General features: G+C 37.7%; 1 protein-coding gene across 4 annotated transcripts in view; it reads right to left on the bottom strand.

The window, feature by feature from the left end:
* The window catches only part of ccdc120a (coiled-coil domain containing 120a), a 37,340-nt gene extending 16,086 nt beyond the window's left edge, over nt 1–21,254 (bottom strand). For 3 of the 4 annotated variants that reach the window (XM_056772414.1, XM_056772417.1, XM_056772416.1), the window contains exon 1: nt 7,691–7,967. The gene's annotated coding sequence lies outside the window, so the exon portion shown is untranslated. Of the gene's footprint in view, nt 1–7,690; nt 7,968–21,094 lie in introns of those variants that run through there. The other variant, XM_056772415.1, reaches the window with a different exon arrangement.
* Between the last annotated feature and the right edge of the window lie 658 nt (nt 21,255–21,912).

The raw sequence follows: 21,912 nt of genomic DNA, 5'->3' as shown, positions 1-21,912 counted from the left end.
ATGGTAAAGCTTTTGAAAACATGATTCAACCAAAAGCTGCTACAATCTTCAGTCTTTTCTCTACTCATTTACTCTGAAGCACGTCATCGTTGCCCAATTTGTGAAGATCAAAACCATGAAGCACCATTCATTACCCATAAATCACAGATGAGATCTCTTTAATATCTTGATTATTTCTGCTAGACATCAATGAGATTAAATGGAGAGCAACTGGAAAGCAATTCGTATCTGCGTGTCACTAGCAAATGTCTTCATTAGAGTTTCAGAGAAGAACAATGCTGAACTGGATTTGTCAAGTCTGCAATCAAAAGTCAATATTATTGAAGATCTCAATATGAACTCAAACAGATCTCTCCAAATTTGCCCAAATCCAGATTATTTGACCTGTACAATCTACATTCATTTGACACATCCATACTGTTGTCTTCGAATGTAGACTTTTGGTCTCTTAGCAAATCTGAGCACAGTTTGAGATACTTAAAATCTTTGCAGGAGACAGATATGAGATTACCTAGTTCTTGTTATCAGTAGCATTGTCTGAAAAGCAAGATTTGCTCTGAACTTTTTCACAAATTGGTGTGAGATAATTGTTGATTTTTTTGGTCATATAAAGTGTACAGCGTTGAAAGGAGGTCTCTCGAGAGCTCTGAAAGGAAACGTTAGTTTCCACCTTGATGATCTTTGCTCTGCACTTCCCCGCCTTAATGATATCCTCCATGTCTCTGTTCCTCATCGCTCTGCACCAGAAACCCAAAAATTAGCTCCGCCTCCATCCCCCCGTCTCTTCTCAGCAGGCTGGGTGGAGGGCACATTTCCTCTGACTGGCAGCAACAACAGCTCCGGCTGAGAGGAGTCAAGACGACTACAGACAGCAGATGGACCCAACACATGAACCATTTCATCATCTCCAACAGAACCTAAAGCAAACATCGTATTTACATTTTTCCTACAGTATATGTGGATGAGATTTGATGCGTTGGTGTAAAGTTCAAATGATTTGAAATTACCCTCAAAACTGACTTTCTTTCTTGAGCAGAAAACAAAAGAAGATCTTTTAATGAACTTTGGTAACCAAACAAAATTATCTCCGTTTGACTTTAATTGAAGAAACAAAACAGCCTACGGCGTAGGTCCAACGCAGAACCATAAATTGGGCTTAATTTGTTCCTTTTTGTGTTTAATTGTGAATTTATAAGGAAATGAAAATGGTAAATTAGTTATTTTGGCTCCACAGAAAGAGGAACAGGTTTTAGGATGAGAGCTGTGGCCACATTTTGTGCGAAGCAAGCCAAACCGTCAGCTGGCAAAATGCATTCATAGGTCATGTTGGGTCAAGATGCCTCCGCACAGAAACATGAAAACAACGTATTTCCAAACACTAGCACAATCAACAACTAGTTAAAAATGGGTTATGACATCACATTTCTCAAAATATCTTCTTTTGTGTTCCACAGAAGAATGGGTCATAAACAGGTCTAGAACAACATGGGGATGTATAAATGATGACAGATTTTTTATTTATGGGTGAACTATCCCTTTACGAAACAGGAGCGAACAGACAGAAGGTTGAGTGGAATATTTCAAGGACTTTAAGGGCCAGATCTGCTGATCCAGAACATCTCCAGCTGGGTACCTAACACATCTCTTGGGTGAAGATTTCAACCATGCACTGTAAAATCCCTACATTCCAACATTTACTTACGTGCACTTTACAGTCTAATATACACTTTCAGGAAACCTAAAAACAGACGCAAAACACGGAGAGCAAAATAATAGATATCATTCAACCCTAACACAGTGTTTTGGTAAAGCCCTGTGGCAAACCACTGCCAAACCACAAATTAACTTCAAGTAATGATCAAAATAAAGAGTTTATCCAACAGCAATGTTAAGTTATGTATACAAAATGGATGCTAGCAATGCCTTACAGCTAAAGACCGATTTTTACTTTTACGTCGGACCAAGTAAACATTAATTTTTGTTGCAGATTTGAGATGTTAAATACAGAAGAACAAATAATTTACTTAGATAATTCATTCGGACATGCGTTTGAGTAAACATGACTCTTTTTGGACTGAGGGAAGGGGTTCAAACAGACCAATCACAGCTCTTGCGGTCCGTGTTGAGTTGACGCATTGTTAAATTTTTGTAGGCTTCGACGTAGGGTAAGCGGCTCTGCGTAGGTCTGGCGCAGAACCATAAATTGGGCTTAATTTGGTCCTTTGTGTGTTAATTGTGAATTTTGAAGGAAATGAAAATGGAAAACAAGTTATTTTGGCTCCACAGAAAGAGGAACAGGTTTTAGGATGAGAGCTGTGGCCACATTTTGTGCCAATCCTTCAGTGTGCTGGCGCAATGCATTCACAGGTCATGTTGGGTCAAAATGCGTCCGCACAGTTTGAAACGTGAAAACAACGTATTTCAGAACATCAGCAGAAACAACAACTAATAGGGTTATAAAATCACCCGCATGAGCACATGTCTATATGATCACTAGAGTGTTAACCTGTAAGCACATATTCAGAAAGTACTGCATGCTGATGAACGATGTCATCATGCAACTTGCAAGTTCAATGATTTTACAAGCAAACATCTATAACGATAGGGTGCCCAAAAAATACTTTTTAATATTACATACCCACATGTTCAAAATGAGAGATCAACCTCCAAATGATTCATTTTTGGGTGAATTATCCCTTTACAACAATCCCACTCCAGCATCTTTCGATTTTCCAAATTTCAACCTGGAAGAATGTGGAACATGTTTTTCCAACAAGCTTGAAAAAACAATTATCCCCGTCAAATATCACCGTCAACCTAATCACAGATGTTTTGTCAAACGGTAGACGATACACGGCTCTTTTATCTCACACTCTTGACGCACACAAACTCTTTAAAGTCAGGTGATGGGTAGGAAATGGAGTCCCATGGGGGACAGACTACAATAACTACCTGTACATCTGGAAGCCACATGTGGCCAAACATCTCTCTTTTGTCCCGGAAGCTACGAACGACATCGAAGAAGAGCACAACGCCACAGCTTATCATAACACTGGAGCTATCTACAACAAGAGCCCTGAATCACAGCTGATCCAGAGCCAAAACATTTGATTAAAAAATACAGTCGAGATAGAAAAACAGGAGACAATCTGTGGAATGCACAACACCGCTGCCGTACACAAAGATCCAGAAATCGATCTGAAGCATCAATAATCTAAGTGAGGCTTTCATTACAATGCTTCAAAACTGCACAAATCAGAACACTGTGTGTGAAACATTTACAGGCACCTGATGCCTGAAGAAAATTTATGCCTTTCTCTGAACCCCTTTGAAGTTCCTTTTGAACATTTCAGCAATTATTCAGGTAAAACCGAGGAAGATTTTAGCACCAGGGCAACTGTTCCCTCGCCAGGAAAGCCTTAAAACAAAACCGCAGAGTTTAAAACAGTAAAAGATCATAAAACTACCCACAATGCTCTAGTGTTGTCAGCGGTTGCCAGAGCATCAATGCAGTTACTAACATGTTCTGTAAGGTGTAGCATGTGGTTACGCAGTTGCTAAGGGGTTCTTTGTGGTTGCTAGGGTGTTTCTGGCATTTTTTCTACGTTTTAAAACATGAATGAAATAAACAGATTTAAATTTATATTTATTTATACTTATAAAAGTATGTACAAAGACGTCTTTGAATTGTTCAACTAAACTACATTTTGAAACACAAATTAAATAAACCATTTTATAATCCAATTCATTTCTCAATTTAAAAAGTGATTCATTTGTTTACATTTTTATGCTTTAATTATTCATTTGGTCAATTGATTCTTCATTTTATTTCTAAACGGCACTATTGGTCCTCCATATTTTGGAGGTGGTTATTTGCTGGTAATAAAGTCAAAAGAGTCCCACTCTATGATGCTCTCTTACTAACTTTAGATCCCTTAATTGAAACATTCTGACATTTTTGTGGTTGTTTTATTGCACACAAGGCAAAAATCATAAAAACAAATAATTAGAAAAGAAAACTTAAAGTGAAACAAACTTTGTAAAGTATAAGCACAAGCAACAGTGAGGCTGGTCTATGATGAAGCGTTTCAAACGTTTATTCATAAAGCTTTGTGACACTTCAAAACGGCAAAGCGGAGGTGTACCCAGAAGGGAAGACGCATTGAAAACATGAGATAATTATGAGCGGATTAGAGCTCAAAGACAGAGCGAGCTCATTGAGACAGCAGCGAGCAGCTGGAATCACACGCATGCAAATGTGAAGCTGATTTAAATATTCAAAGCCACTGGGAAGGATTTTCTATGCTTGTGTTTATGTGTGTGTGAAGGTGATATTATAACATTTCAGATGAATGTTCACTTTTGACAGCTATGAGTGAACTGTCTGATGTAGTGGGTTACAGTACTAGCAACATAAATTATTGCTCAGAGGTCGCCGATGTTTCTACACAATTCAAAGTTTGAGATATTGAGATCTTCAATAATATTGACTTTTAATTTCTGACTTGACAAATCTGAGCTCAGTTTGAGACACTGTTGACATCTCTTCCGAAACTCTAATGGAGAAAATTGTGAGTCTTTTTAGGTGAAATATCTGAGACAGAGATAAGACTTAAGATAAAGTTTCCATTTGTTATCTATTTAATCGAGATATGAATTAGATTTATCATCTTTTATATTATTTTATATAGCCACGTTGTACGTTATTTTTTTGTTTTTATACTTTGGATGGTTGCATATACAGAGACAACTACAATATAAGTCATTTTTAGACTGATTAGTTTAAACTTATTAGTTTAATCTACTATTTATAAAAAGACTTCACACTATATTTATACGAAAGTGCTTCTTTAATCTAATACAAATGGAGGTCAAACTTATAATCATTCTATCACAAATTAAAGTTCCCAGTAAGTTAACTAGTAAGTTCCCTCAGTAGTGGACATGTGGTTGTTCAGCCCATGTGACTTCTGTTTGTCACATTTGCTGGTTGAGCAGCTGATAATGAGAGGAATGGAGCCGAAGTCACACACTGTCGTCCCGGCATCCTCATATCAACCCATAAACCCAGAGCGAGGTGTGTCTCACACGGCTGTTTCTGACACACACAACACATGTGCACATAACAGACTAAAGCTAAAGTCATTGTCAATAACATTTACTTTCTATTTCTATTATTGGTCCTGTAGATCAAAGTGGTAGAGGACATGAGTTCGATAAATAAAAAAATAAATGTATACGATGAATGAAGGCGTCTGCCAAATGCATGATTGCAAATGCTCATTAAAGCAGAGTGATATGTCCCTGACAGCACACTCCATTTGGCCATCGTCGATTTGACGTCTGCATATACTGTACATCTCCAAGACATCTGCAATACAGAGTTTTCTCATCTGTAATACGTCTCTGAGACGTCTAAAACATGCCTGCTAAAGATCTGGAAAACATCTGGGGCCGCATAAACAAACATTCTTAAGAAGAAATTTCTTCTTAACTAACATGATTTTTCTTATATTCAAATGTAAGAAAAAAGTTAGGAATGTTACGTATTCCCGGAAAAAAACTTTTTAAGACGGTTCTTTAAAAAATTCTCAGGAATGATTTTAGGGAAAAAAAGAGAAAATTCTCGAAACAACAGCCTCATAAAAATATCATCTTAAAATGACGACAGCCTCACGGTCGACTTAAATTTAGAAAAAGTAAGATGTATGCGATGTGCTTGTTACAAACATAAAGTTTATTAGATAAACATCTACAGTTACCACATGAGCAAGCGAGTGTAATCATGTTATTTTATTCTTACGACAAAAATGAAGATGTTCTTGAATCTTGAAGAAATGTTTGAGAATCGCTCTCACGAACATACTTACGAACTTCCTATATCTTAAGGACCATCTTAGATTTTGCCTTAAGAAAAGTTTTGTGAATCCACCCCCTGCTGTTTAAAAACATCTGCTAAACATCTTAGAAAGAGCAGTTTTTCATCTATTCTAAATCATAAACATCTTACAGACATCTTATATATGTTTATATGATGTCTGACATCAAACGTCTCTGAGACGTATTGCAGATGAGAGAACTATCTATGGCAGATGTCTTGCAGATGTACAATCAGACGTCAAATATACGTAAGCCAGATATATGCGTGTTATCAGGGCTGGTTGCTAAGGTGTTACTATGTGGTTGTTAGGTAGAAGCTCAAGTCGGATTTGAGGTTTGATTGAGCACAAATGATGGAAGTTTATTTTAAAATGACTATTTAGTTATGCAAAGGGTTAAACTGTATTAAAAGGTTGAGTTGACTGGGCTATGGCGTCAGGGTTAAGTAGAATCATCATTAAGAATAAAAAAATGTGTGGGCTGATGAACAATCACCAATTCAGCAGAACAACATTTGCTTAAAGGAAACGAGGAAGTGAGCTGGAAATTACATTCAGCAATGGCAACAAAGTGATGTTCAACATACATGCGAACGTTTGCAAACCTTATAATCATTAGTCATCATCACGATACAGATCAAACACAGATCAGACAAGGCGTGATAATGTTACCATTGAATGTTAGCTTTGCAAATTATAGTCACCACATCAGCTGAGTGATAACCTCATGATCAATAGTCAAAGAAAGGTTGACTTTCAAAACCTTAACAGACAGACCATTCTTTTCCTTCCACAAGGAGGTTAACCAAAGTCCGGCTAACCAAACAGAGCGTTTTCAGTGTGAAAACTGTCACCCTTAAGTCAGTGAGCAAATGCTTGTGCGCTACAGTCCAAGTCCCACAAGGTCTTGTTAGTACAGGTTTGTGTGTCCGGCAGACACAGTACATCGGTACAGACCACCTGATACATTCAATAATAAACCTGTCATCACATCCTCTTCCCTGAAGAGTTGGATTTTCGGAAGCTTGGCATCCTAATGAAGGAGGATCCTGCACAGATGTATCCGGACCTCGTGTCCATGCAAACAGTGGACTGTCATAAAACAGTACCTACTGCCTCACCAAACACCTCCAACACTCCTCTATAAAATGTGATTATGAGAAGACGTAATCACTTCAAATGCAAAACAAACAGTGTGATGGCCTGTTACTGTTTCACAACGATCATTTACGATAACTCTCCTGTTGGAGCCTGTGTTTAACTCGCCAACAAAATTATACCTCAAAAGATCTAAACAAGCTGTTACGGCAGAACTCAACAACACAATTTATCTGAAAGAACGCTTGCAACACACCGTTGAATTTTAATAGGGTTTATCTCACTCCTTAGTTACTATAACACAAAAAGCAATGTGGTAAACTGAGGCTTAAGCTTATAATACCATGATATTACAATATTTAAGAACCACAGTCGTTGTGTGGCATTCCAAACAAACTCCAATGCAATGGTACTACAAATTAAAAAAAGTAATAAAGTAAATGTCACCTATATGAAAACATTATAAGCAACCTACGTGAACAAAAAACTTTAGTACACTTTACTACAGTAAACTAGATAGATACTGTAGTGTTTCATGACCCTTACCATATATTAAAGTACACTACAGTTTAACTAGTTTATCAATTCACTAGTTAATATTACAGAATACTGTAGTAGTATTTAAGTGTCTCATGTAAAGGCAAATAACTTACATTAAATGCACACTTTCACGTGAAAATGTGCATAGGTCTTTATAAGGTCAAGCATCTTACCTGTTTGGAGATGATCTCATGTTCTGTAAGAGTTTAAAGTTTAAAGTTTAAAGCTGATGTGTTTCATACATCAGCGGTCAATCCGCGCAGGTAAAGCCGGTGGCAACAAGCGCTCGCGCTCGATCTCTGAACGCAACACACCATAAAATCATCGCGCAATAATAAAATCATTTCACTGACCAAGTTAAAACGTCATGAAGTATTGACGTGAGAAGTTTTCTCAAGATACAGCCCGCAGCTACTAATGTCAACCAACTTCACTGACTTTCCAGCGCATTCTGGCGGACGAACCCAATTCACAAACGGGGCTAAAGCGCATGTGCAGAGAGCGAGCGAGCAAATCCTACTATGACAAAGGTGCACGAGGGGCGTGGTTAAGAATAATAAATTAGGACACGTCAGAGGAAACGTCAGAACATGTACCAATCAAAGTAGGAGAGTACCATTTATATTTATAAGGTTAGCCTCGGCCATAGTAAAACATGCAAATATCGGCGGTGTAGGCTAGTGGTGGGGAGATTTAAACGTTGTTCTCGTCACTTCGACTGTTGAGCATCCATTCTGTGGTGAATAAAAATAGTAATTAATGTAGTCTTAACAAAAAAAAGTAATTAAATAAATCGATTTCGATTGTAAAGTCGATTTTCGAAAGTTGAAAGTTGAATTAAAATCCCTGACAACTATCACGTGGTTTTAAAAGACGTCCTAATAGATCAGTAAAGTAGGTCGTGGAAATTGAGACCTTTATTATCATGAGCAGCAGAGCCTTCATTTGCAAACCAATTGGCTTCAAACAGAGAATTTCTATTCACATGTAAAAGATTTCTTCTACATGAAACAAAAGATTGATCCTTGATGCCCCGAGCACATATTAGGCCCACACTGCAACAGACTGTTACAAACAAACACACAAAGAATCGTATTTGTTTTATAATTATACCATATATTATACCAGATTACTTGGGTCCAGTTGGCAGTGCCTTGTGTTTGCTGTGCAAACGTTCCCCATCATCTGGGATGTTCATCGCAAGGCCGCAGTTTTAATATGAAGAAGGATTTCAATAGAGGGAAGTTTAGCCTGAGATCAGAACATCTCCTGCCCTTCCTGGAATTCTCTACAGGACATTCTCTCACAGCGTCCCGGTGAAGGAGAGAGAGTTGGAGAAACCCTGCTGGGAGCAGACCCCTCGGCTTTATCATCAATCACTCGACAGGACAGAACAACAGTATTCTACTAATGAGACAATACAAGCCCAGTGTCTGAGCTGGCGCTTCCTGGTTTGACTTTATCCCATTAAACATTAGCAAAAGATCAAATCTAAAAATCTAGTATACAGCACTTTGGTTGGGTGATGAAAACACATTGGTCATTAAATACAAGTTGACTTGTAAAAATGTATGACTTTCATAACATAAACACACTGTATGTGCAGTAACAACACCTTGGCACACAGACGTCTATCCCCAGCACATCCAACCTGGAACGTTCCCTGAAAATGTTCTTTACCAATCTTGAAAAATGTGACACAGGGTCATCGGAGATGTTTTCAAAGCATTTATAAAATGAAAAGCCCCGGACAAGCAAAGAGTCAGAAGAGGAGATGAGGTTCACTTGAGGAGGGTCAGAAGATGTGTCGCTGGAGGAATGAGCTACGGTGAAGCCAAACGGAGACGTTTGGCATCTGTTAAACAAATCGGGACACGACCCCCCTCCCTGTTCCCACAGGTGTTTGCTGTTAACCACAAATGCTGACCAGAAGAAGTGACCCTGAACCAAACACGTGTCCATCCATTCAGTCCCCCCAAACATAAAACTCATCAAAGAACCACAGATCTGCTACTTACAGCTCATTGAAAGAATACAAGCTATGTGAAATCAGAGAGACGTCTTGTGAGCTGGCATGGGATGAAACTGGGACGCTACACATAGTTGTGTTTTCATGCTTTATTTGTGAGCCGATTGAAGATACGCACACGTATCTTTGATGTTTGAGTTTCAAGAACACATGAGATTTACAGGGACCAACACAATAGCTCCACCGCAGCCAAGAATCGTAGGAGGGGGATCTCAGACCAACAGCCGATTCTGAATTATTTAATTCTGCTCTTTTAGTTTCACAGCCAGTTGGCTCGACCCTCTCACTCTTTTCTCTCTTTAAAACCTCTCTGGGAGTAATCCGTTAAAAAAGCTCAGGGATATTAAGTCTAAACGCTCCTCTACACTAATCCACAGCCTCAAGCTCGCTGGGGGTTGTGGTGGTACTGGAAATGTGGTCATAGCAAACGAGTTAAGTCCTGATGACAATTTTCATTTAATTGATTTATTATAAGACCTAATGACCAATACAAGGTAAGAAAAGTACCTTTGCAGAATGAGATGATTTACATTGAGATGTTAACATCATCTTAAATGAGCTTTCTATTGATATATGGTTTGTTAGGATAGGACACTATCTGGCGGAACAACTTTTTACAATGCTGGAATCGGAGGGTGCAAAAAATCTAAATATTGAAGTTGTTAATCTGAGGCACTGTAGCAGGTCTTCCACTCACAAAAATAAAGTTTTTATACATACATTAGAAAATCTTCATCGAAGATGATCTTTAAAATCTTACATTTTTACCCATAATATGTATTTTTACTAAAAATGTTCCTGTGCTACTTAAAACTGGTTTTGTGGTCCAGGGTCACAATGTAGATTTAGAGAAGCCCCAACCTGTATCCAACCTGGGCCATTATGTAACCACCTGGCAACCACAAAAACACCCTTAAATCCACATTGCACCCTGACAACAACGCTCTCATTGGCATAGAACTAAAGCGTCGTGTGCTTTCTATACCTTTTCAAAATTGTTAAATAAGAATCTATAAAAAATATAGATATCATATAAAACAAGAATACCGTGGAGAAATATCACACGTTTAAATATTTTCATTGAACATGATCAACACAGACCTAAAAAAGTTATATGCAGAATGTTGCCTAAACAAACAAAGGGAAACGTTTTTGGATATTAAAACCGGCAACAACCAAAAGGTATAAACCTGTTCTGATAAGGTTGCCAACAATGCAACATGCAAATAATAAAATGCAACTGACCATACAGCCCTGCAAAATTAGAATAGCAAAACAGATTGATAGTCAATGTCCTTTTGGCATTGCAAGCGAAGACAGACAAACATCGGTGTAGACAGGCCTCAGAGAAACGTTTATTTAAACATAAAATAAACGTTCAAAAGTGCCAATTTATGGTCAATTCCTGTTAAAACAGAATAAAATCTTTGTTGAAATTGTTTAATATATTTTGCATGATTACCACGGCCTTTACCACAGCCACAGACTACATTTCAGTATTTTGATTATTATTTAATGCGGTGTCCCACTGCCCTTGCTCTGAATTTCTCAGTTACGAGCACGATCCCGTCAGGAGTTGCTGTAGACATGCGAGCGTAGCTTCAAACGGCATGCATTCCCCTATTCGCTTTGCTTTGATTTCGGACGGGAGGGGAACGGGTTGCCAAGCAGAAAAATCCAAACGCTCCGTCCTCGCCTCCCCACCACCCGCTGCTCCAGAGCCAACTTATCACCATCACATCTCAAGACTACATAAAATAACACATCCACAGATACAACATCATCACTGTAGTAGTCTTATGTTTGGAAACAACTAAGAAAATGGTGCATTTAGATGGTTACTGGATGTTTTCAAACGAGTCAAAGATGGATCATTTCGGATGAAGAAAGATGTTAGGTTGAAGATTTCACGTGGAGAGACTTTGATGTACTTTAGATCATGCTTATGTTTGTTGTGGAGAGGTTTAACAGCTGCAGCTCATGGGGGAAATGGGGGATTTGATAACCTCTGAAAAATACCAGTCTCTTGAACCTGTCAAGACCTGTAGTTCCCAGAGTTAACCCTGCTGGGCCTTATCATCAGGGATGAATGAGACCAGTGATTATATGAATGTAAATAAACCAAAGACATTTTTGGTGTGCGTTTCAGTTTCCTTTTTATAGCAGAGATTAACCAAATGAAATATGTTTTGATGCAAATTATTTTTGTACATAGTTGGTCTTTTGTAGCCCAGGAGATTTAATGGAGTTCCCGGTTGTTTTTCATCTCAGTTTTAGATGTTTAGGCTAAACTTGAGAACAGAAACAAATGAGTCAATTGTTGAAATCCATGAAGAGTATGCAGGTGTAAAGTAAATGTAGATTGTATAGGTAAAATAATCTGGATTTGTGTGAATTTGACGAGAAATGTTTGAGTTCAAATTGAGATCTTCAATGATATTGTCTTCTGATTGGAGATTCGACAAATCTGAGCTCAGTTTGAGACAATTTTTCGATCTTTTCTGAAACTCTAACGGAGACATTTGTCAGATTTCTGCACTTTTTCTTAGAAGAAATATATGAGGGCCAGAAGATTTAAGCAAAAGTAAAGAAACATCTCCATTTAATCTCAACGATTTCCAGAATATTTGCGATCACATTTTTCTTAAGAGCGAGTGAGTAGAAATAAGATGCAAAGACATACTGACACAAAACCGAATAGGCTGTGCCCTTAACTAAAATTCTTTCAACCAGTTTCCAGGCCACCTGCAACGTTTCATTCGTCATGTTCTTTTGGAGAAAGTCCAAAAGACGATTGGGCAGAATTTAATAATAAGGTGTTAAATTATTCAAACTGCTGTAGATTCATGGGATGTCTTGCCTGCCAAGATCAGACAGGTTTCAGTATAAGCAGCCTCCAGAAATAGAGACAGAGCATTAAACCATTAAACCAGCCAAAGTCAAGATGAGTTGGTGCAGTGCAGCAAAGAACTCCGGTCTCAAACAACTTGAATAGACGGAAAGTTGCTTTGGATAAAATCCATACATATGCTGGGAATGAGAAGCGTGTTTTAGAAATCACATGTAAAGAAATGCTCAGGTTGCCAAATCAGGCACAGAGTTCCCGTGTGAAACAGTGTTTGAAGTGCAAGTACGTCCCCTGTGGCCGAAAGACACATTACAACAACCTGCCTGCAGCTCAGAGGTGTGCAGCATCTTGCAATCAGAAGAGAAAAGATGTTTAAAAATGGATCACCTACTGTTCTCATTTAAACATACCACACTGAATCCACACACAGTTTATACAACATGATGCATTTAAAGGGAAAGTACACAAAAACGTATGATTCTGTCATGATTTATTAACCCTCGTGTTATTCCAAACCTGTATGACTTTATGACACCTCAAAAGATATTTTGGTTTTGTGTCCATACAGTGGAAGTCAATGGGGTCCGATGTTTTTTGGTTATCAATGTTCTTCTTTTGTGTACTCCAGAAGAGAAAATAGTCATGCAGCTTTGAAACTAAATGAGGATGAATAGATGATGACAGAATTTCCATTTTTGCATAAACGATCCCTTTAAATGCAGGAACTGTCAAATCAGCGATAATTATGATACAGTAAAGTAATGTGGAAGAATAGAAACAACAACAGACAGACAGATAATCTTGTTTCTGTGCAAATACCACAATGTTTTCCACCTACACGGATAACCGAAAACATCTGAACACAAGCTCTTCTATCCATGCAAACATTTGTATGAAGTAAAAGCATCAGAGCTCAAGGTCACGCTCCAGAAATAAACTTGATCCAACAAATACATTTTACATCTGCCAAGGCGGTTTTCAAGGACGGTATTGTACAAACCGAACTACATCTCAACTACGTCTCTTTGCATTTGAGGGACATTTCCTGCACTTAGCTTTTGTTTCACAGTCTATATTTTCTAGCAAGCTTTACAACTCTACTCATTCTTTCTCTGCCAGGCAGCCTATCCTTGACACCACCGCAATGCTTTTGTACGCTTTTCTTGCCCTGCTACAGTCACACCCACCCCACGTCTCCCTCTCGCTCACTGGATAACTCCTCTACCAGGCGGCCAACAGCAAGTGAGGTAACATCTTTAAAATGTGCATGCTGGAGTAGGTTTTAATGCCCCGTAGCCAGTTTCTCTCTCTCACGCTCGTCTGTATCTCTAGGTGTTTCGCTTTATAACGTGACCTACATTTTTCTGCTCGAGTGAAGCTTAGAGATCCGTCACAGTTTGCCGTGATACTCGGCGAGCTCAACTCAGAGTGTACGAGAACGACGCATTGAGCAGAGAGCGATCGGGGACGGAAGCCAACCGCTGCATGGCAACAACGCCAAAAATCCCTTACTAAAAATAGTGGCATATCGCAGACTGGCAGCGCTGACTGCGCAGCCAATAACCTTTCACCCCTGAGGTGCCAGCGCGAGGAGGGCGAATCTGGGCCGACGTCGGCGTGTTTGGGTGACTGACTGTCGTCCAGATGTCTGCACTGAACCGATGGGGTCAAATTTATGTTCGCCATAGCAACGGCCACTTGAGTCGGTAAAACTGCACAAAAATGCCAACCTTGCAAAATGGAATGACACACAATGAAGCTGCGTTTGTGAGTGTCTGCTCGGCTTTGAGACTTTGGGACAGGTCCCTTCAAATTTCCCGGAGGCCTTTGTAGCCATCGGTCACACTGCTTGCTGAACTGTTTTCCCGATTTGCCTCATTCTGTTGATTTTCTTTCTACCCCGTGAGGCTTTTACGATGGCTGTAGGATACAGTTTGTGTCTGAAACACCCATCAGATTCTACAGACTCTCTACCTTTTATTTAATTTCCTTTATTCAAAGCTGAAGAATTTTTCATTGTTAAATACTCTCTCCCATCCTAAACTTCAAAAGTAAGCTGTGAGTTTGGGGTGGCATCCGATGGAGGACTAGAATTGAGATACGTTTACCTGTTAAAAAACAAATAAACAAAAAAAGAAAATGATTGAGAGACTATTAAATAGACAATATCTATTAAAAAGTATAATATAATAGATATATAATCTGACATATAAAGTTAGGAAATCACGAAAAAAAAAACAATAGCCTATACTTTTCAACCTAAAAAACTGAAGTATACTTTCAGTCACGTTATGTGTACTTCTCAGAAGAACTGTTTGTATTAAGGTATATTTAAACTAAAACCAAAAAAAAATGGGGAAGTTTAGATATAGTACACAAAAGTATACTGGTATTTGAACTAACTACATAAAGTACACAGTTCAGACTATTACTTAAAACAAAGTATTAAAAATAATAAAAAATGTATATAAAGTTAAAGTTCTGTGAACCGTAAGTAGCGATCGTTTTTACTTCCGTATTCTGTCTCCTTTTCCAAATGAAAAAGAATATCAAAGGAGAAAATTAGTGGCTTTTTTCACAGCGAATTGATTGGACGCGTAAATTACATTTACATTTATATATTTGGCAGAAGCTTTTATCCAAAGCGACTTACAAGTAGGAGAGCATATAAACATTTTATTAACACGCAAACAGTACCGTTACACCATGTCTACACCGAACGCGACCTCCGGGTTGTAATATGATTGACGGGCCGCATCGCGCAACGTCCGGTGTGGACAAAATGTTAAATAATAATGTGTTCTAATGCGTTCTATTGTCTCTTGTCGCATCGCACCGCATCCGGTGTAGACACGGTATTCGTTTACAAGTACGCATTTTGAAATGAAACTGGCAGCAGACTGATAGTTAAAGGGGAGGAGTTAACAGATGCTCCGCCCAAGCCGTCTAAATGACGTCATTTGAGATGGAGAGTCATTTCATGGCGGAAGTGCATTTTCAGATATTAACTGAAGATTTTGAGGGTACATGAATTTAAAAAAGAAAATGACCCACATTGATAAGCTATTCACTATAAACGCTGCAATATTTCATGAAAAATAAGAATTGTCATTTTTTATTTCACTGGGACTTTACAAAAAATATTTCAGTAAGTAATATATATTTAAAGTAATAGTTGTGTGTTCTGTTCAACAGGTGTTTCATATCATAGTTCCTGATTCATCAAACACAATATTTAAGCATAACACGTCCATTGTCGCCCCTTCAGAATCCATCACCAGAATGATCTGTTTCATAGTAAAATGTATTAAAATTCATCTGAATATCCATCACTGGATTGCTTAAACTTAAACTTGAGGTTTAACTATAGTGTGGTGTGGGATCAGAGCATGAAAAGTCCATTAACTGAAACAGTGTGTAGTTAAGTAGCAGGTTTTTGAGGAACTGATCCGTCCTTCCAGGAGTTAATGCTCAAAAGGACGTGGGAAAAGCCCTTGAAAGCCACTAATCTTCTAAAGTCCATACCACACACCATCCCAGAAAACAGCATTTAAACAACATCACAAAGTGACTTGTAATAATCATCTCATTTTGTCTTTTGCTTCTAGCATTATACACATTTTGACAAAAATCCCTATTCTACTTTTTGGAGAGATTTTGATATATGACATTTCTGCCCTTAACATAAAACATGCCTTAAAATTTAGAAGAAAAGAAAGACAAAACGAGAGAAAAGAAATTGTTATTTTTTCCTCAACGTTGTTCTTTATAGCTCAGGAGGATTAATAGCATTCATGGTAATGTTTTGCGTTTTGTGTGATATGTTTCTCCTGCAATTCTAAGGAAAAGTAAAAATGAATGAGATTATATGAGAAAATTGCAAAACCAGATTATAGAGCAGCAAATCTAATGTGAATTTGATGAGAATTGTTTGCATTAAGATCTCTGAGCTTTATCTGCAGCCTTTAGTTTGAACATTGTGTGTGATGTTGTTGAGATCTCTTCTTTTTAAATATAGAAAGACCCGACCTACAAAAAAAATAATGTTGCCACGTATCACCCAATATGATTAAAAACACTATACAGCCAAGAAAGTCAATGCACAATATTTACAACTGAATACATGCAAACCTTATGAACATGTAATCTCTTGTGGCATTAATATTCATGTATGTTCCTATAGCATTTCAGAACAGGCCAAATGTCTGCATAAATAAAGTGTCAAGGGCATGATACTGCGTTAAAAGTCAATACTATGGTTAATTGCCAACATGAATTCACAGATGTCTAAAACATTGATTAGCTTTAATTACATCACGACAAATTAACAACTTTGTCTCCACAATGGATATTAGTTATAGTTGATGAATATTTATTTTTGTTGTGAATAAAAAAAAGGCTGTAAGGGAAGTCACACAGTCCGTAAAATGGGTCACAATATTAACAAAACATGTTTTTTGTCCACCGGAATTTTGTCTATTTTAAATGATTTCACAGTCACACATGGAAAAATACTATCGTATATTATACTATAGAGTGATATATGATATATTATACTATTAACCATACACTTTTTTGTAAACTATGGTATTTTATAGTGAACTATAGTAAATACTAAAGTATACTACAGTCTTTACTATTGTAAAGTTCAAAAACACCAAAGTATCTAGGAATTTTCCTATAATGTACTAAAGTAAATACTAAAGTATACTATAATATTTACTATTAACTGTGACAAATTGTGGTACACTATGGTATATTTTAGTATACTAAACTGATAAACTGTATTAAATATTAAAGTATACCAAAGTATTTACTTTAGTAAAATTCAACAGCACTATAGTATCTAGGAATTTTCTATTGTAAACTTTTCTATATTATTCACTACAGTAAATTGTGGTAATCTATGGTATATATTATATTATACTCTAGTAAATTGATAAACAGTAGCATATACTAAAGTATACTATGGTCTTTATAGTAAAGTTCAGAACACTACAGGTATAGTGCCCAGGTATTTCACTACAGCGTACAATAGTAAGTACTATAATATTTACTATAGAAAACTGTGGGAAACTATGTAGTAAATTGTAGTAAATTGATAAACTGTGAAAAAAACTAAGTATGCAATAGTATTTTATAGCAGAGTTCAAAAACACTATCTAGGATTTTCACTTAATTTTACCTTAGTAAATATTAAACTTAACTATATAATTTACTATAGTTAACTGTGGTAAATTGTGGTAAACTATTGTATATTAATGATAAACTGTGATAAAGTATACTATAGTAACAGAATATACCAAAATCGTTATTTTTTTGAAACACCTGAACTCATTGAACTGCATCTATCCCAATCAGAATCCATTTAATTTATGCAAAATAAAAAAGGCCATGAACATTATAACATAAAAATTATATATTCTGCAATTGATACACTTTTCTTAATAAAAAAGCATAAACGCATCTTGCACCAGCATCACGCGAACATCACTAGGAATTATGGGTAGAAGAGCAGATCTCATCCATCTCTGCCTGATAATCTACTTAATGCACACGGTTTTCTGGATCATCGTGACCCGTTTTCATTCTGTCTGATTTCCCAGAGCTGTTTCGGATTACCATACCTCTCTCTTGTGCACACATGCACGCAGGACACCAGAGGTGTACTTATTTCTCTTTGGAAGGCATGACAAATATTTGTGTAATAACCTGCATGGGGTTTAGGTGATCTCTTCCCCTCAGATGCCTCACAAGCCCTCATATTTCAATAACAACAGTTCAGCAGCGCAGCGTGAGTCTCAGCACAAATTCCAGCGCTCATGTGCCGGCTCTGCGCTCTCCCAATCTAACCCTCCAGGCCATAAGCATCCTTCTGACATGAGAGTGATTACAAACTCATTAAGCAGAGCCGAGAGCGAGAGACGCAGACCGAGTGTTGACCCAGCTTTGCCACCGACACCCTGGCACAAGACACAACACTGACAGCGCGCTGTAAACCCAACCGCACGCTCTTATCTCCACAGCACCTCTCGAGCGGGCACCGATGGGTAAATGTTACAGATCTCTCATGGCTCCACTCCGGCTGTGTGGTTTATTACGTGCACTCTTGTTTTTCGACCCCCAGGGGTTTTGAAAGCACAGTTTCCAAGTGCTAAGGTACGCACATTCTCTGTCTTCATTATGCACAAAGCAAACCTCATTCTTTCCTCTATCGTATAACACATACCGGACCGTGTGTCGGGTGAGATTGGGATGAGACGGGGACGGAGGCCAGTCTTTAAAATATTCCAGGAGCCTTCATTGACATGCCATGCTCAACCTTGAATGTCAAACGAGACTTTCTGATGTTAAAGGACTCTTTTCTTCTTTCTCTCTTTGACTGTCATTTCCACTTTTCAGCACAGAAAACTTGGCTTCAGGCGACACACTTACAGTTTGTTCATAACTCATTACGTTAAAAACAAATTGTGATGTTGTATAAGAGAAAAAAAAGAGATCCCTTTGATATCTGAATTATTCCTTTTAGACATCATTGAGATTAAATGGAGAGCAAATTGAAACTTTTAAGTCTTATCTCATATAGTGTCAGATAGTTCTCCTTCTCATTTAAAGACGCAGAAATCTCAACAATGTATCAAGCTGAACTCAGATTTGTCTGCAATCAAAAGTCGATATATGATCTCAAAATGAACTCCAACTCTATACATTTCATGGATTCATTTTTTTCTGTTTTCTTGCAAGCAATTTTAGGAGAAACATTTGAATTGATCCTTAAATGAAACACAACTTCGTCAAATCTGTGATGGGGCGATAAGCAACAACTCCGATCACCCAAGCAACTCCATAGCAACGTGATGAAAACTCCATAAAATGTATTTTAGTCTGTGTGAAAACCTAGTCTATTCTTGTCACTCTGTCTTCTAATATCCCACTTGTCCCACATTCTTTTCAACACCATATTTTACAACTAAAAAGTTAATTTAGCCCTAAAGATAAACATATACAAACACACAGGTGGAGATACATGTGCCAGGTCCCAACCACATGTTTGGCCCATACATTTAATCTGCCAACACCCATACTCTCTCTCTCTCTCTCTCTCTCTCTCTCTCTTTCTCATAAGGGCAAGATAGGCAGATTAGCACCGAGCGCTCCTGTATATAGGTTAGCAGAATTATATAGTGAGAAAGACCTTTTCAACCCGACTGCGGCATAACCCACTTTACACATTCAGAACTGCTCTTTCTCTCCCGTTCTGTGTAATCCTGTGATTACATTCATGAACTGTAAAGAGGATAACTGGCAAAGATTTGGGCTCCTTCAGCTAAACTCCTCAAATAGTGAGTCAGAATGTATTAGACATTTAGTGATATTCTTGTGCTGTAGAGAACTAAGAGAGAGACTTCAAATATTTACATTATAGAGTAGAGGTGTTTACTGTATCATAAAGGTGTCATTTCATAATATGACTTCCATTGTATGATGCAAAACCACCGAGACATTTCTCAAAAGATCTTCTTTTGTGTTTCAAAGAAAAAGAGCCCTAAACGGGTCTTGAAGGACTTAAAGGTTAATAAATGATGACAGAATTTGTATTTTTGGGTGATCTATCCCTTTAAACAACAACATGTTTCGTCTTAAGTCTCCTAATATCTCCGATACTTAATATGAGACAGCTTTTATACACTTTACTAAATAGAAACATGAGCACACAAACAAGAAAGCATGTGAATTATCCATATCTGAAAAATTATATTACGCTTGACAGCATAGATCTAGTGCTCAAGTTTTATTCAAATGCTGGATCAGAATTGCAAATTAAAAATAATATTATTAGATATTGAGCAACCAGATTCAATTAAGTATGCAAATATTTCCATTAAATATGCAATTAGAATAGGTTATAATGTGTCCAAAAACAGAGAGACCATGTAAGTTTAAATGAAGTACACAGCGGGTTATGATGCATCAATTTGCTATTTAGGGATATGGATGAGAGTAAACCTTCTATTTAATCTTAAATGTTCAATCCTTAATATTACTAAACTGCTCAATAAAACATTAAATGTGAAAAAGCGCGGATGATTCGTGAACACACCCAAGTTGTCAAGGAGAAATGCGCACTGGAACAACTGAACGTCCCCATGCGATCCCCATCTTCAAAGTGCGCGTCCATAATCTCAACGAAAGACATTTATGGATAAAAAATCTATTTTATACACTTTGCCGCAAAACTAAAACAACAACAACGCATTAAGGTGTGACAGTATGAGAGAGCGTTATAAACTGATCATGCGCTTCCATCTGGAGACATTTGCACCTTCAAGTATCATGTCAACATCACCGAGATCTCTCGATACAAATGTGTACATTACTGCATCATTCAAAACTTCAAAGGAATTATCTTGATATTGCAAATAATGATTAGAAATAGAAAATAGCAATTAAAGCATAAAATATTCCGCCGTTCAGAAATGACAAAAACACCATCAAAGCGCAAATACGCTAACCTGAAGAACTCTAACACCGACATGTACAATAGATGCATCGATTATAAACACTTCGCACAGCACGTGCGTAAACAACAACACAATATTCATAGAGAATGTGTCTGTTTGTGCTGGAAACATCAAACAGCATCTCTAAACATGAAACACAACATCTGCATCTTTTCTGCATTCCTCCGAAGACACATACCTGCTCATCCGTGCACGCGAGGTCCTCTGCATCATTTCAGGAGCGTCTCTGATCCTTCATTGAGTTGACAGTCCTCTGCTCATTGATTCACGATCATTCTCATCCTCATCTTCAACACAGCCCGTGTGTTTACACCACACAAAGCATGCTGTAGCGCCAGCCCCCTCACACCCTCCATCTGCAGGGGCTGTATATTTTATCCAGCCTTGATCTACACACAGGGACCAAACCAATCACATTTCATCCACATTTAGTATCTGGTGTCGGCTTTAACCCTTTCACTGCCACAGCAGAACGCAATGATGAACACACCCAACAAAAACATCCAACAAAACGTAAACATAAATAAGAGCATTACAATAAAAACTGTGCAAATGTCCAATGAATATAAATTCTCTTTAAATAAACACAGTCCTATAAAATCCAGCCACCAAATTATGTTTCAAATTATTGTATGAATGCAAGAGTATTATCCTTTTCGTATCAATGCTTGGTTCATGTTGTTAAAAGCATTGTTTGCCTGCTGTGTATTACATTGAAAAGGTTTCTTGACTGTCCAACAACATCTGTGCCCTGATGATGGTCCATGACTGTCTCCTCTGGCACACATGGGGTTAAAAAGCAGCATTAATCCGTAAAGCTCTGGTGAAGATTATGAATTGGTGGGGAAACCGCAGGTTCTCATTCAATGGAGTTTGATTTGTTAATGGTTTTCATCTACAAATAAAACCTGAAATCCTCCAGAAAACTGTAATATCTGAGCCCTAGTAATACAATTGACTTAAAAAAGAAAAATGTTTCAGTGAAATATAAATTGG

This window comes from Triplophysa dalaica, chromosome 18, assembly GCF_015846415.1.
Source record: "Triplophysa dalaica isolate WHDGS20190420 chromosome 18, ASM1584641v1, whole genome shotgun sequence".
NCBI lineage: Eukaryota > Metazoa > Chordata > Actinopteri > Cypriniformes > Nemacheilidae > Triplophysa > Triplophysa dalaica.
Note: the sequence above shows the minus strand (reverse complement) of the source record. Positions and strands in the feature narration are given on the sequence as shown.